Source organism: Tupaia chinensis, unplaced genomic scaffold (genome assembly GCF_000334495.1).
Source record: "Tupaia chinensis unplaced genomic scaffold, TupChi_1.0 Scaffold143824_1, whole genome shotgun sequence".
Classification (NCBI taxonomy): Eukaryota; Metazoa; Chordata; class Mammalia; order Scandentia; family Tupaiidae; genus Tupaia; species Tupaia belangeri.
The window spans coordinates 655,170-660,259 of NW_006203674.1; the positions used below are offsets into that span (position 1 = coordinate 655,170).

Below are 5,090 nucleotides of genomic sequence, written 5' to 3' on the forward strand. Positions count from 1 at the left end.
TTCTCCCAGAGTGGATGTCACTGCCTTTACTAACCAGCAAACATCTGGCCTTCTTTGCAAGAAAAGAACTTCGATTTCTTTCCGGGGAATCACTCCTTTCCCTCCGTGGAGTGTGCATGTGTGTGGAGACAGAGCCACTGTTACCATAAAAGATGCCTTCATGGGGCCGGCAGGGTCCACATGGCCAACTGCGGTTAGAGTCCCAGACCTGGCAGGTTGCTTTCTCACTTCCCTTCTCTCTCTCATTCTGTCCCTCTCTGTTCAAATCTAAAAATAAACAAATAAATACAGTTAAATAAAATTCTTAAAATAAAAAAGATGTCTTCATGAGAATAGCACCTTACTCATAGAAAACACTCAATAAATATACATTAAATGAATCAATAAACAAAATAGATATGAATAAATAAACAAAATGAATAAATGGGACCAGCAGGTGGAGTGGAGGTTAAGACACTTGATCTCACAAGACCAACTGCATGGAAGTCCCAGACCGGTGGCTTGAGAATCACACTGGGCATGTGTGTACATGTGCCCAAAATCCCAAGAGGAGAATGAAGGAGAAGAGACCGTGGTGTGGCCATCCTCCTAGGAGGATGATTTCTCACTTTCCCTATCTCTCTCTGTCTCTCTCCAGTGAGCATATGTGTCTTATTGCAAAACTGAAATAAATACTAAATAACGGGACTAGCAGTTAGTGTAATGGTCACGTCGCTGGACTCCCATGTAGTCGACCACGGTTCGAGTCCCGGACCAGGTGGCTTAAACTCACGCTGGGCACGTGTGCATGCATATCCAAGATCCCGAGAGGAGAATGGAGAAGAATGGATTGCGGTGTGGCCATCCCCCCCAGGGGGGGGAGATTTTTCACTTTCTGTCTCTCTGTCTCTTTCCGATGAGTGCACGCGCCCTACAGCCAAAAAAACTCTCCAAAAAAACCCTAAATAAATAAAACAAATGATATGAATATACATGTAAATATGTACTCTTAAATAGATCCCATGTGTGTACCTGTATCTACCATATTTATCTGTATAGCTACATCTCTGTCTTTGTAAGTAAATTCTTGCCTAGAACCCTCCAGTGCTTCACCACTGTCACAGAGCAGATCTCAGTCCTGGCATCTGAGGGCTCTACTTTGCCCTGTAACTCCCACCACTCCAGCCACCCCCCACCTGCCCCTATTCAGCCTGAGCTTTATGGACACCCAATTCCTCACCTTTTCCAGGGAACTTTCGCTTACCCTGTAAGACTGGAGAGATTCCACCTGTCTGTAAAGCTCGGTTTTCCAAGAGAAGGTGAGTCACTTCCTTGTCTGTTCTCTCCCAGCATTTTGCACACACACCTATTAAGACATTTACTCCACTGTGGTAATTATTCGCGTATGGGTTAGTCTCCCCACAGCAGCCGGGGTTCTGAAAGGAAGGAGCCAGCTCCTCATCTTTGCGCGGAGGGGTGGTACCTGGTCCACACAGGTGTGATTTCTGCGTGGACAAAAGGCTGGAACACGGCGGGTGGCCGGAAGTGGGACTGTCCCCCTCCTGGGGCAGCTGGTTGGGGCTTGGGGGTGCTCTGGGCAGTTAGCCAGAAATGGCACCCTTGGCTTGTTTTCTCCCACCTCCCGAGGGGGACTAAAGGCACTAGTTCCTGAGCACTGCCTCAGGAGGGGGCCCGGCTGATTGGACAAACAAAGCCTCGAGAGTTAAACGTGGTGGGGAAAGTATGGCAGGCGCTCTCAACAGCAAATTAGGCATTTAAAGCCAAGTGCAGTGGCTTTCCGAGACTAAATGCATTATAGATTGGCTAAACCAGAGGCGAGCCCAAGAACAGGTAGACAGCTCACTGCTAGCCTACAGGCCGCGGGCGGGTGCACAATCAGGCCGGCATGAATGCAAGACACGCGGGCTTAATTTTCCATTTGCAATCAAGGCCATGTCCTCCTTTCTCGTCGTCCCAGAAACACCGGCCCTTCCTTGGGTTCTTTTCACAGGCCACGTTGCAGAGAGAAGGGAAAATTATCCGGAGATAATAGTGCTGATTATGGGATGGCAAGTGACCGGGAAGCACAAGAGGCCCTTACAGATGAGGAAGGAAGGGGCTGGAGGTGCGAAGAGCCCCAGGATGAGCTAGGCCCAGCTGGGGTCACTTCCGGCCTGCTCTGTCTTCCCAGATTGCAACCAAGGTGTCTCTCCTCTCAGCTGGGAGATGTGGGACATGGACAGAGAAGTGGCCAGATCAGGAGATACGTGTAGGCTTTTTGCAAAGTTCTTTCCTTCTATTTCATCCCCACTGTAATTTAATCCAAGAAAAATAATGAAGATTCCCAGAACGTAGAAAATTTAAAGAAGAAGGTGGCCCAGAGTACATGCTATTACAGGAGATGGGATTACGGGAGCCTGGTTCAGGGAGTCAGAGGACAGTGATTCTTGTCCCTGCACCTGCCACTGGCTCACCCAGCCTGAGCCTGAGTAAATCAGAGCCCCTCTGGACCCAGGTGTCTACACCTTAGATGCCGGAGCAGGACCAAGTGAGCCTGAGGGCTCCAGCTTCCTAGCCTGGAAGGGAGAAGGTTAAAATCCTTCTGCTCCTAAAAATATAGCAGAAGGGGACTGGGTGGTTCTCAATCTCTTCTGCAAAGAAGACAAAAGAAAATTAACTCAAGTTGCAGCTTGAGGGACTCAGATTAGACCTAAAAAAAGAATTATCACAGAGGGGAGTTGTTAAAACATGAAATTGGATACAACAGGAGGTTTCAAACCTCCTTTTCTCCAGAACTTGAAAGAATCACAGCGAGTATTAGTGCGAGATAGATTATGCACGTGCTTCCCAGAGGGCAGCTGGATCCCGCTGCGCTCCGAGCTTCCTCATCTGACTTAACTACATCTTCTGTTTAGCAAGTCCATTTTATGGGCCTGACACATGTCCAGGCTCTCTGGCTACGATGTTCTGTTTAACCCCTGACTCAGATCTAGCAGATGGGTGTCACGGCCCTAAAACAAGGATAGTGACATTGCCAAGGTCACCGCTATCTGTACAGAGGAGATGGATCTGGCTGGTTTTAAAAGCCACTCTCGTAGCGCCAGCAGATGGCATAACAGTTGCATTACTGGACGCCCACACAGCCAACCTCAGTTCGAGTCCCAGACTCAGTGGCATGAATATCATGCCAAGCATGTGCATGTATGCCCAAGATTTTGAGAGAATGGAGAAGGGATTGAAGTATGGCCATCCCCCTGGGGGATGATCTCTTACTTTCTCACTATTTCTCTCTCCCTTTACAGTGAGTGCACCTGCCTAAGGTGTACACCTCTTAACAACAAAAAAAAAAAAAGCCGTACTTGGGCAGGCCAGGTGGAGCGGTGGTAGAGGCAGCTGGAGACATGCCAGGAACACTTTCTCTCTTTCCTTGTCTCTAAGGTGAGTGCATGCACCCTACAGCAAAACTAAAGGAAAAAAATAAAAAGAGGCCACAAGCTGTCCAAGCACACTTCTCTCTCGCTAGACAGAGGTAGAGGAGAAGGCAGGGTGGGCTCTGAGGGCATTTGCACTCAGCCTTGCAGAGGTGGCTGCAGAGCCCTGGGCTGGGGCTATGGACGTGAAGAAGGGCCTCTTGGGACTCCCAGCAGGCAGGATGCACCCGGCCCTCAGGACTTCAGAGACCGCAGTGCTGACAGCAGCCACCTGTGATCAAATATTCCTTTTGCTCCTTTTACAGGCTTGGAGAATCGCTGCCACCAGGTCACATGCTTCCCGACAGCCACTGGTGCAAGCCATTAAGTCCTGGGAGAGAGAAGAAGGGCCATCGGCCCCTTGAAGGATGGGGGTGGCCCTGGAGCCCAACTCATGGAGAGCCCTGTGAGCTTAAATACCTCAGTAGCTGCGAAGACCCAGGCCCAAGCCCCGGCCACTCAACCTCTGACACAGAAGAAGCACTTCTAACCTCTTGAATTTTGCTGTTAGGAGGAAGCCTGACTGTCCCCTGCCTCCCTCAAGCCCCTAGTTCCCAGAGGAATGGGAGGCCGAGATGGCCCTGGGTGCTGAGCAGGAACCCCAGCCAAGCCCAGAGGCTCAGCTGTAGGTGAGCAAGGGGACAGATCTGTGTGGGATGCACCCACCCCCAGCTGCTGGCTTGGGCACACGTAGCCTCTTTTGTCCTCAGTCTCCTCGTCATGACTGGCAACAGTAACATCACCTACCTCAAAGGTGGATAGGAAGGTTCAATGAGCTAGTGCGTCTAAGGCGCCTGGAACTGTGCTTGCCTGCGGGGAAGCACTCGGTGTTCTTCAGGGCTGTTATCACTGCCCACACTACGCCACCCAAACCATGCTCTGAGAGGACGTGGAGGGAGCAGTATACACGCAGGAGCAGGAGGAAGACGGAGGGGAGGAAGACGGAGGGGAGGAAGACGGAGGGGAGGAAGACGGAGGAGGAGGAAGACGGAGGGGAGGAAGACGGAGGGGAGGAAGACGAAGGGGAGGAACATGGAGGGGAGGAACACGGAGGAGGAGGAACACGGAGGAGGAGGAACACGGAGGGGAGGAACACGGAGGGGAGGAACACGGAGGAGGAGGAACACGGAGGGGAGGAAGACGGAGGAGCCCTTCTTTTTCTTTTCTATATAACCCCTTATCAGAGGCCTGGCCTGGGCTCCTTCTGGGCTGTGAGATCCCAGCCTTACTTAGGCGAGGGCCTGCCTTCCTCTGAAGCACAGGCTGGGAATCCAGCTGGTCCTGGTATTAGCACTCCAAGTTTGCTGTCCCAGGAGCCTCCTTATTCCTGGGCTGATAGCTGGCCTCCCATCGCCACACTCAGCTCTGAGAAGAGCATGCACTGCCCTTGGAGCAGAGTGCACTTCCTCCTCCTCACCTCCTTCTCATCTCCTCCCCTTCTTCCCTTATGTTTATATTTTTATTTGTTTATTTAGCCTAGATTCTCTTCTTCCCCTCCCCCCTCTCACTGGCTGACACGGCAGCAGGGCACGCACCTGCAGAAGCAGCAGCCAGGGCAGGCCGTTAAGGGATGGGGTGGGAGGGAGCCTGTCAAATTACCAGGCAGGGGCTGGGGTCTGGGAGGGGGGTCGGCCCAAACAT

General features: G+C 51.5%; 1 long non-coding RNA gene across 1 annotated transcript; it reads right to left on the minus strand.

Annotated features, from left to right (window-relative positions):
* Nucleotides 1-237: 237 nt before the first annotated feature.
* LOC102471824 (uncharacterized) lies at nt 238-4,403 on the minus strand. Its single transcript, XR_336964.1, has 3 exons — nt 4,197-4,403; nt 1,244-1,345; nt 238-267 (listed from the first exon to the last, which is right to left on the minus strand). It is a non-coding gene; the product is annotated as an uncharacterized LOC102471824 (long non-coding RNA).
* Between the last annotated feature and the right edge of the window lie 687 nt (nt 4,404-5,090).